The sequence below is a fragment of the Podarcis liolepis genome (genome assembly GCF_965112155.1).
Source record: "Podarcis liolepis genome assembly, chromosome: 7".
Classification (NCBI taxonomy): Eukaryota; Metazoa; Chordata; class Lepidosauria; order Squamata; family Lacertidae; genus Podarcis; species Podarcis liolepis.
In genome coordinates this window covers 78,981,792-78,993,618 of record NC_139561.1, presented here as the reverse complement: position 1 = coordinate 78,993,618, position 11,827 = coordinate 78,981,792, and the positions used below count along the sequence as shown (strand labels likewise).

General features: G+C 44.9%; 1 long non-coding RNA gene across 1 annotated transcript in view; it reads right to left on the bottom strand.

Annotated features, from left to right (window-relative positions):
- Positions 1-1,232: 1,232 nt before the first annotated feature.
- Positions 1,233-11,827, bottom strand: part of LOC310712559 — a 120,795-nt gene continuing 110,200 nt past the window's right edge. The window contains exons 3-4 of the long non-coding RNA XR_014528939.1: positions 3,370-3,519; positions 1,233-1,356 (exon numbers count right to left, since the gene is read on the bottom strand). This is a non-coding gene — a long non-coding RNA (uncharacterized lncRNA). The remainder of the gene's footprint in view (positions 1,357-3,369; positions 3,520-11,827) is intronic.

The window sequence follows — 11,827 nt, the reverse complement described above, 5'->3', positions numbered from 1 at the left end:
TAAATTTTTGGAAAGTATACAATAAGATTTGAAAGAAGGTGAAGTACTACTGAATATAATTTTATAAACGGGAACGCAGGAAAGGGAGATGTGAGGAAGTCCAAAAGGAAGGTTTATGGAAGATTGGTTTAATGAAAAGCAATAATGTTGTATTGTATTTGGTTAGTGTGTGGCTATTTTGTTTTTTTGTTTTGTTTTGTTTTTTTTCCTTATCTAAGTTGGTGATGGTGTTTTATATATGTTTGGTATTGTATTGTTAAAACCTTTAATAATTTTTTTTAAAAAAAAAACAAAACAAAAATTGATTTACAGTGGTACCTCGGGTTACAAATACTTTGGGTTAAAGACTCTTTACGGATGTAGCTAAATCATGACATCAAAAAAATTCGCTGCAGGACGACGACGACTGAGGAGGAGGCGGAGCTGGAGCCGCAGCATTAAGCTGCTAAACACGCCCCCCGGAGACACCTGGTTGGCTGCCTCCGGTGGGCGTGGGCGCCACCCAGGTGAGGAGGGGCAGGGGCTAAGGCCCCCGGCCAGGGGCAGAGCTCGGGCTCCCGCCCACAACCACTCCCCTCTCTTCCAGGGAGGAGAGTCTTTGTAGAAAGGAACATATCCTCCCTCTCTTCCTCCTTCTGTGTATCCCCTAAATGAATTCTGAGGTTTTTCCCAATTCTGTGGAGCAGATTTTGGGAGGATTCAGAGCACATACCTGTAGAAGAGAGAGGAAATTCTCTTGCACAACTGTAAATCATTACACTAATGATCTGAGTTAACCAGATACTGCTCATTGTCACAGAATTTAAGGAAATGTAATACATTCCTTTTACATAATAAATATTTGTTTTGAGCAAGACGGACACATTTTGTCCTGGACTGCATCCCAGTGGTGGAGAGATCTGGATTCAACTGGGGTGAAGCAATCAATGCACTTTTTTTACTTTTGTTCAGAAGGGTATTTTATATACACATCTCACTCTGAATCCTCCTTCCGGACGAGCAAGTGGCATTTTGAGAGTTAAGGGACACAGACCAGGCAGGCAAAACAATACGGAAGGGTGCAGAGTGGGGCCAGTGAGAGATATGATCCCTCTCATTCTTCGTGCAACATGAAAGGGAAAAGGAGGAAGGGAGAGAAGGAGACAAGGAGAGAGTCTGCATGACCAAGAATTACTAGGGCTTTTTTCCTTATCTGAGTAGCAATGTTACCTATATGAATATAAACTTTAAGCTGAATACACTGGTTCTCATTCGCAAGGCAGTTGATGGTCTTCTCACTTTTACACATTATTGTTCCTTTGGAAAAGCAGGATGGGCACTGCAAACCATTTTCAGCCAGCATGTTGCGATCAGGAACTGCCAAAGTCAAAAGTATAGTGAGCATGTTAATGTCTTCGTCTGTTTTTGTATCTCTGTGTTGTATTAGTGGAATCCACCCTAGGGCCTTCCAGTTTTGGTGGGGCAGCTGCAAGCACTCTTGGATAAAATATAATCTAGACACAATCTGGGTTCAGGACTGAGCATGGGACAAAGTCACCATTGTTCTCTGAGATGAATGACCTTTACATAAAGGGAACTGGGGGAGTGTGAACTTTCTTCCCTTCTCAATCTCTCAGAAGGTTTTCCTGCCATTGATTATGGTGTAGCCTGTATGAAAACGTATGCTCTTAGTCCCTTATCTTTGTACAGAGTTTCTGGCTGTCTTTTGCACTTCCACAATGAACTATCCGTCACTTTCTGTGAATTCCCAGAGACCTGCAGGTACAGGGCAGTATGTAAATTCAATAAATAATAATAATTAAGAATAACTGCCAGCTAAGTCAGTGCTTATTTTGTCAATTAAAAGACTGACCAGAAGCAGTTCAAGGGTCATTTAGGATGACACCTGGATAAGATAGGTGGGTTGTAACCATCTAATTGGACCATCTAATTGAATGTTAACTTAAAGGGACCATAACCTGTTTATGAGCTGTTCATGCACCGAGGTATCCAATTATATTGCTTAAAATATCATTCACGGCTAATTATGGATAGGGAATGTTATAAAGGCATCTTGAAGATTGTATTCTTGGCCCCGATTTTTATTTTTATTTTTTTTACTTATCCCCTTGGTTAATTAATGTAGGCAAAGTTCCTAAACTGACATAACTGACACTTCTTTAGACATTTCTAAATCCTAGGAAATCAACATGACTCATGTCAGAAGCAATCTACATCTGAGGTAACCATTTTGGGGAAGTGGGTCATTAAAATAGCAGATTAGCACAGCAGCGCATCAAAGGAATAGAGGCTGCTCCCTGTGTAGCAATAAAACGAGGATTAGGTTTTATTAGAATATGAGGGATATGACCGTTCTCAGGAAAAGACAAACTGCCAAGGCAAGGATGGGACTGTGTCTACAAGAGGGGCAGGACATATTCTGGTGGATGTCTTCATTGTAGGCCTCAGGTTGTATATATTTATGCATAACCATATATGATAAAGACACCACAGTGCATTATGGTCCCACAGGAAACACAGAGCCTGGGTTACAGCATGCCTAGTAAGCATGGAATCTCACATCACTTGGATAGAGGGGCGATGTGTAACCATATCTTAACATACACTAAAAACATGGCTGGGACAAGGGGCACTGGCACTGTGCAGGATCAGATCCTCCCACCTATCAGAAGGATGATCTGATTCTGCATGGTGATCCTTTGAGGGGCAGGAAGAAGGAGAGGCCTGGTTGGAAAGGCAACCCATCCCTTCTCTGGCAGACGTAGCTGCCAAGTAAAAGGTAAAGGGACCCCTGACCTTTAGGTTCAGGGGTTGTGGTGCTGATCTCACTTTATTGCCCAAGGGAGCCGCCGTTTGTGTGCAACCAGCCTCCGGGTCATCTGGCAGCATGACTAAGCCACTTCTGGTGAACCAGATCAGCCCTCGGAAATGCTATCTACCTTCCCGTTGGAGCAGTACCTTATTATCTATTTCCACTTCGTGCTTTTGAACTGCTAGGTTGGCAGGAGCAGGGACCGAGCAACGGGAGCTCACCCCATTGTGGGGATTTGAACCACCGAACTTCTGATCGGCAAGCCCTAGGCTCTGTGGTTTAACCCACAGTGCCACCCGTGTCTCTAGCTAGGTCCCTCTTTTTCACAGTTTCTCCTCTTGACTGCCTCCCCATCCTGCCTGATTCTCCATCCCTTGAGAGCCCCTAATAGTCCTGAGCTGCTCAACCCAACCTGTAGCCACCTGGGGCTGTCTCACCCCATTTGAATGAGGCACAGATTCTCTAAGTACTGCTGATTGACTAAGGATCCAGGCCATGGCCAAATTCAGTGCAAAACCCTAACATGTTAATGATTCTAAATTGATGCAGAAACGTACGGCTGAGAGTTGCATTGTTACACATTTTAGTCCTGCAGCAGTGCTTCTTCATCTGAAAAAATTTACCGTCCCCTGCAGTGAAGCTGTAATGGCCTGGAGAACAGTATCTGGATAACGAGCATTGATTCAAAAGTTCCTCTTGGAATTTCACTATGAAAAAGAATTTGAAAGAATTATCTAGATATGGAGGTTTATTCCTGCTAAGACACATTCATTGTAATGGTTCAAATTTTCTGTAATGTCTGAATGAGAACCTTTTCAAACAAATAACATGGAAAGTATTATTAAATGAGGCAATATAAAGTGATGGGTTTTATGAATTAAAATATGTACACACCACTATGTCATAGAAAGAAAAAATATCAAAATGTCTTCCAGCCATAATACTTAAAGCATTCAATAAAAGCTATTAAAAGTAAAGAAACAGATATCAATTAACCAGTGGAAAGATGTATTCTGAATGGCTTGTATGAGCCTGGTAGCATACACATTTTTCTGCAGGCATTTAAAAGATGCTTGCCAAGGATGTGTTGAATAATAGTGAGACAAGAGAAGCAAATATAAGTCAGATGATACTACCCTGGCCATGGCTAGGTTCCTCTTAGAAGTAATAAGAAATAGTAACCTACATACTCCAGATAAAACAAAGTGACCGCCTTTTAATCTTCATTGTATTTCTCTTTTATCTTGTTTTTGAAAATGATTTTGTAGGTCTTTCGACTGAAATAAATAATGTTGTTCTTCTTGGCAGTATCAGTTGCATTTTCAGCTGAATTTGGGGAACCACTTGTAGCAGCCATTGTGCAAAGCTATTTCAATGGCTTTTGTTTGATTTGCTCAATGCAAACAGCTAGAAGTCAGTGAATTTTGATAATCAACCCAATTTGCAATGGAGCGTGAATAATTTCGATTGCAACTGTAGTTTATAAAATATAACTGAAGCTTTCAAAGCTTTATTACGATCATAGGCCAGAGTAAAAGGCATTAAATTTGGAATGAATGTAGAACTTCATTTCAGGTCCAATCTGCAGCATGAAGAATCATGGCTTCTTCTATACTTCTGACAATACATGTGCCATACACTGCATTCTCTCTGCTAGTCGATCATAACCGTTTACAGGGCGGGAAAATACTTCTCTGAACTCCTGTTGCCCAACCCTGTTGCCTTACTTGGCAGAGGTTTGAAGACTGTCTCAAGGCAAATCTTTAAAAATGTAGTATCAACACTGACAACTGGGAAACACTGGCCTGCGAGCACTCCAGTTGGAGAACAGCCTTTAACCAAAGGTGTCATAGGCTTTGAAGACACTTGAATTCAGGATGAAAGGGAAAACATGCTAGGAGGAAGGCACGCTTGGCAAATCCACACCATGATCAATTCCTGCCTGGAAACCAATGACCGCACTGTGGAAGGACGTGTGGATCCAGAATTAGCCTCCACAGGCGCTTACGGACTCATTGTTAAAACCATGTTTATGGAAGACAATCTTACTCAGCTACAAGTGATCGCCAAGGAAGAAAACTTGGCAGGGCAGTTCAACTGCACCAACCTCACTGTCCCATTTCCCCTCTCTCTCCAAGTATGTAGCAATGATGCAGGAACAGATGGTCAAGTGAGCACAACCATCCCACCCAGAATAGCCCCACAGTATTTTAGCAGCTGAGGTGAACCACAAAATGGCAACCACACACTCTAGGGAAGAAGGATGGGTGAACATGTACATCAAGCTGGAAATCTGATGCTTGTGATCAGGTGATTTTAGATTCCCCATTTTCAAATGTTAGCGATTCCTTACTGCAGGATTGGGAAGCTGTGATCCTCCAGATGTTTCTGGACTTCATCTCCCATCATCTCTGACTGGTGGCCAGGATAGATGAGGCAGATGGGAGTTCTCATTCATCTACAGCTTATGTGACACAGCTTCCTTACCACTAATTTATTAATTTCAAAAACAAAAGACAAAAAGATGGATAAATCTTACCTATATTTGTACGCAGAACACTGGCAACACAGGAATCTTCTTGCAAGTTACAAGGTTTTTTTACATAGTGATCATATGTCAGTCCAGTACTGTTAAACACGTGTCTGCAGTACAGAGGTTGAAATGCAAAATATTTCATTGTTCCTGAGGACAGGAGCAAAAGATTAGTTCATGGAGTGTTATTGTCATTAACATTATTATTATTTGGTTTTGTGGTTTCCTTCATTTGACACAGAGAAGGAGGTGAGAGTGAATTAAATATTTTAAATGAAATGGGGTTCAAGTTAGTAAGTTCTTTTTTTAAAAAAATTAAATGAGTAAAAGCCATTGGCCAGAACACTGGTTTAATTATTTCCAAGAGGTTTGAAGGTAAACCCTCCCTTTACCATGGCCCATTTTCCCTCCCATCCACTTCAATGCCTTTTTCCCCCCCTACAGTTCGATTACAATCATAGATGTGAGCTAAGACAAAGGAGCAATGGCCAGATGATGAGCAGCAGGAAGGCAAATTATGACAGTGTGCAAATCCTTTCCCCCTCACCTGCAGGTCCACTTTTAAATCTTAATTGGTCTTATCCCATCATTTAGGCATGAAAAAAAGCATTGGGGAAACTGGGAACCCTCTGTAGGAATACTCTGTACCATCATTTACTAGACCTCTGAGGGAGAAGATTTTGCATTTCAACCAGTTTTAAGCAGAGTTAAATGAACAGGGTTAGATGCAGGTGAAGAGAGTTGAACTTTAAGGGGGGGTTAGGACAGTTAAGAGGGGAGAAAGAGGGGACTTTCTGGAAGCACATACTGTTCTGCATGACATGGACAAAGTGGAAATACAAACATTTTGATCCCTGTCTCGTAAGACTGACAAAGCTACCAATTTGAATGGCTACACAAAAGGTTTACACAAATGATGCAGAATTAGGCTACCAGTGGCTACTAAACATAGTACCTTCAGTTACTAGCATATTTCAAATATCATTTTAAAACTCTATCCATTTCAGTTGCTCTTGGTTTCTATTTTTTTATTTATTTGATTTCTGCACTTGCCTCCAAGCAGCTCAAGGCTGTGTACATGGTTCTCCGCTCCCCATTTTATCCTCACAAGAACCTTGTGATGTAGGTTGACCAGAGGTATAGTGACTGGTCCAGGATCTCCCAGTGAGCTTTGTGGCTGAGTGGGGATTTGAACCCTGGTCTCCTGGATCCTTGTCTGACCCTCTAATGACTACAACACACTAGCTCTCTTAAATTCAGCTCTCCGGATTCCTCTGTCCTCTAAATATTATTTCTGTAAAAGTTCCCCATCCTACTGGTTCCTACTTACCTGGAGAAAGCAGGGCCAAGAGGAGGCATGTGCTCAGGAGTGCCTTCATCATTCTAGAAAGAGAACTGATGCACATAGAGTCTTACTTGGAGGGATTTATAGGCTGCGTGTTTGTGCTGCAGGCAACACTTTGGCATAAAGACATAGAGAAAATGATGAAACTCAAAGCTCACTGTTGAAATTGTCTGAATTATTTCACCACAATCTCATTAGTTGTCAACAGGCACTTTTCAAATTTCTTCTTCTATACAGTTACCGTATTTTTTGTTCTATAGGACACACTTTTTCCCTCCTAAAAAGCAAGGGGAAATGTGTGTGCATCCTATGGAGCGAATGCAGGGGAGAGGCAGCCAGGAAAAGCCCCCAAGAGCTGCACACAAGCTCCGTGCGCTCTTGGGGGCTTTTCCCCAGGAGGGAGAAGGGACTGACTGGCCGCATCAGTCCCTACTCCCACCTCGTAGAGAAGCCCACAGGAGCCACACACCCTTTAAAGAGCGTGCGGCTTCTGCCGGTTTGCGAGAGGTGGGGGAATTCCCCCACCTTGTAGAAAAGCCAGCAGAAGCTGCACAGCCCCTTTAAAGAGCACATGGCTTTTGTGGGGCCACTCTTGGGGGCTTTTCCCCGAGGAGGGACAAGGGACTGACTGGCTGCGTCAGTCCCTTCTCCATCCTAGTAGAAAAGCCGACAGGAGCCGTGTGCTCCTTAAAGGGTGCGTGGCTCCTGTGGACTTTTGCAGGAGATGGGGAATTCACCCACCTCCCTCAAAAGCAGGGAGAAGGTCTGGGAGAAGTGCACAGGCTGCACGCTTCTGTCCGCTTCTCCCCAAACTGTGGGCTTTTGCGGGAGGTGGGGGAATTCCCCCACCTCCCGCAAAAGAAGGAAGAAGGTCTGGGAGAAGCGCACAGGCTGCCGGCAGCCTGTCTGCTGCTCGCAGAGCTGGGGGAGGGGAATCATATTTCCCCCCTTCATTTCCCCCTCTGAAAACGAGGTGGGCCCTATGGTCAGGTGCGCCCTATAGAGCGAAAAATACGGTAATATAAAATTTGACAGCACCCAATGAAGGAGCTGAGAACAAAAAAGGCAATGGCAAAGTCCGGACGCCACCTACAAAACCCCCCTCAATACAGTCTCCATCTAAGGATTCCTCTTCTAAAGAAGAGAAAAGCCTGGATACTAGATCCATCCTAGCAAGGCTGGGAAGTATGGGATGAGCTGTGGTTAAAATGTTGACTTCATATTGCAGCGCACGTGGCTGCAATGGAGGTTTCAACCAGTAAAACTGATCCACACAGAAAAAAGAAGGGTGACTCAGTGGCAGCGAAGCAATCACTTCAGGTGCAGGGAAGTAAGGCTGAGGTAGAAAGCAGAGTGATACCTCTTCATACGAACACTTCTGGCTACGAATGCTTCGGGTTATGAAGTCCGCTAACCTGGAAGTAGCTGTTAGGATATTCCCGTTCCACCTTAAAAGGGAGCAGGCTTTGGGAGACACAGAGTCTGCGCATGTCCTGATTCACAGGATGTTTATGTTCTGCTTGTTGTTTCCTTTCTTTTCCAGTCGGCCAGAGATGCTGACACAGAACGGTCATGTTTTCTTTTGTTCTGTTAAACGCTAATAAAGTCTGTAAATTATGCTCTTCTGCGGTGCAAGCTTTTGGCTGTGTTTCTGCTGATAAACAGTGTACACAAGCCTGGAATGTGGCTAGGAATTTCCAGAGGCTTCGTGTCGCTAACTGTTGGATCTGCGTGACTACGGGAGGCCGATGGAATCTCCGAACTCCGGCTTGGGGGTCATGATGGACGTTATCTCCCTGGCAGTTTCCCAACAACAAGGTTATGGGCCCAGATTCACGGCACCTACAGGAGAGTAAAGCTGCAACAGACTGCGTTTGAGAGGTATGAAGGGGGGAAAAGCGAAAGGGACGGACGCTTTTTCTGTTATACCTCGGCAAAGAGCCTTTGATCTACGGCAAGGCTTAATTGGCCTGGGAGCCGAGCCAAAAAGGCTTCGTGATTAATGGCTGCCAAGATAACGAGTCTCTGAAGATAAATAAGGGCTCACGGCTCAAGAAAAAAGCTGAGATGGATCTCCTACAGACCTCAGAAACTGCTCCGTGTCCTAAGTTGGATGGGCAGAATTATGAAACCTGGGCAAAATGGTGTGAATCTTTGCTGTGTCAGTTTGGGGTGTGGCATGTTGTTTCTGAAACCCCCCCAGTTCCTCTGACAGAGAAATGGAGATCAGCTGATTCGAGAGCGATGGACGTAATAGTCCTATCCGTATCTCTTGAGGAAATTAAGACGCTGGCTGGCAACACCACTGCACGTGGAATGTGGACTGCTTTAAAAAAAGCTCATTTGCCAGTAATCCCAGCCCAGAGTTTGACTGCATCGGAGGTCCTAGCTGTTTCCCAGAATGCGAGTGAATCCAGGGATGCTGAGGGCACCGGTTGCAAGCTGCAGGGGGAGCTGACCGTCACGTCATCCCAGGCAGCATTCCAGCCTCCAGGGGGAGCCAAGGAGTCGGCAGCTGAGAGCTCTGGTTCTCGTGAGAACCAAGGCCATCGCCTTTGCAGAGGCCGGAAAGGCAAAGGTAAACAGAGCCACAGGCAGACACCTGCAGATGGCCAGGAGCAGAGGGAGGGTGAAGAGCCCGAGCCAGGGAAAAACAAAGCGATGTTTGCTGGCACAGCTTCACCAAAGGCTAAAGGCACGTCTGCTGACCAGAAGCAGGGGGGCAAGCTGCAAAAGCCCAAGCCAGTGGAAAGCAAGGTTTTGCTTGCTGGCACAGCTTCACCAAAGACTAAAGGCACGTCTGCTGGCCAGGAGCAGCAGGGGGGCAAGCTGCAAAAGCCCACACCACTGCAAAACAAGGGTTTGCTTGCTGTAAAGACTGCTCCAACAGCCAAAGGCAGATTTATTGTTGATTCAGGTGCGAATCGCCATATTTCCAAGGACAGGCATCTCTTTATCTCCTTCAAGCCTCAGGAAGGTGAGATCCACCTGGCTGATGGAAGGACGTTGCAAATTGCAGGAGAAGGGACTGTGAAACTTGCAAGTCTGCACACTACCATCAGTAATGTACTGTATGTTCCAGGCGCTGCAAGCAACTTGTTGAGCGTCCCACAGCTTACTGGGCGTGGTTTTCAGATTTCCTTCAAGAGGAGCGTCTGTGTCATCAGTAAAGGCAAAGAGGACTATTTGCATGCAAAGTTTATGGATGGTTTGTTCCATATAACTTATGATGACACTGCTGTTGTATCTAATGCTGATTCTTGTTGTGTTGCACAAACTAACAAAGTTCTTCATGCAGGTTGCATTCACGATGCACATCGAAGGTTTTGTCACCTCTCTTGGAAGGCACTGGCCAAGATGCCAGAGGTGGTTGAAGGTTTGAACATCAAACCTTGTAAATTTCACATGAAATGTGTATCTTGTGCAGAGAACAAGGTGAAGGTTGCTCCAAAAGGCAAGGAGTCTAGCAGGCAGGCTTCCAAGCCCTACCAGCTAGTGCATGCGGACCTGGTTGGTCCACTAGCACCCTCTATAGGAGGAGCAAGGTACTTCATGATTCTGATTGATTCTTTTTCCAGGTACATTCATGTGTATTTGCTCGAACAGAAATCGCAAGCGTTTCCAAAGTTTAAGGCATTCTGTGCTTGGTTGGAGAATGTGCACGGTAAACGTATTTCTTGTTTTTTTACTGATCGGGGCGGGGAGTTTACTTCTCAGCAGTTTGAAGCTTTCCTGACTGAGAAGGGAATCCAGCATGACATGTCAACGCCCAGATCGCCATGGATGAATGGTCTTGCGGAGAGAGCAAATCAAACATTGCTGCAAGGAATCAAAACCTTGTTGCATGATGCCAATCTCCCTGATAAGTTTTGGGGGGAGGCTCTGGGGAATTTGGTTTATACCGTTAATCGCAGATTGTCATCACCCATTGGCTGTACCCCCTATGAGAAGATGTTTGGCAAGAAACCCAACACCAAACACATGAGAATTTTTGGTTCTGACATGTGGGTACGCACACAACAAACCAACAAGCTTGGGAAGCGTGGGGCACATGGTTTGTTCATGGGGTACGAAAAAGGTGCATACAGGGTATGGATGACTGACTCTAAGTCCATTAAGTTCACAAGGAGTGTTGAGTACAATCCTAAGTGGGGGGAAAATGTGGGAATTTTCCAGTGTTACCCAGAAGAGGATGAAGGTGATGTCAAGCAAGCAGCTAAAGCTGAGGAAGCTGCTGCTGCTGATGAGGATGATGATGATGATGATGATGATGATCAGAGTTCGGATTCCAGTTCAGTGGGCGGCGCTGCTGCTGCTGCTGGTGTCAGTGACAGTGATGACACAGCAGACTACCAGAGCGCAAAAGCCTCAGTCAGACCATCTGATGCGTCTGACAATGAACTGGAAGAACCACTGTTCACCATTGGTCACTTTTCTCCTAAGAAAGAGGAGATGAGTCCAGAAGACTTGCGTCTAGTACGCAGATCTGAAAGGGCGACCAAGGGCAGACCTCCAAAGAGGTATGCTGATGAGTTTGCTAAGACAGCAACTGCTGTTCTTAGTAGCTCAGAGAAGGTGTGGGAACCTTCAAGCTTCAAAGAGGTTCAGGAGTTAACCTCTAAAGATGCTGAGCCTTGGCTTAATGCCATGAAGGCTGAAGTTGATTCCTTGAACAGGAACCAAACTTGGGAATTGGTACCAGTAGTCCCAGGAATGAGACTGGTTGGCAGCAAATGGGTCTTCAAGGCCAAGACAGACCAGAATGGCAAGGTAGTCAGACACAAAGCCAGATTGGTTGCCAGAGGTTTTTCACAGGTACCAGGACAGGATTACCACGAGACCTACTCTCCCACAGTCAAATATGAGAGCATTCGGCTGATGCTCAAGGTCGCTGCGGAGGAGAAACTGCATGTTACCCATCATGACATTAATACAGCTTTTTTGTACGGGATTTTGGGGGAGGAGCTGTTCATGCTTCCACCTGATGGGATGCAGATACAGAAGAGAATGGTCTGTAAACTGCGGAAATCCTTATATGGTCTCAAGCAGAGTGCCAGGTGTTGGAACACAAAACTCACTGAGACATTGCTTTCTCTAGGTTTTCACCAGGGCAAAGCTGATCCATGTGTGTTTGTCA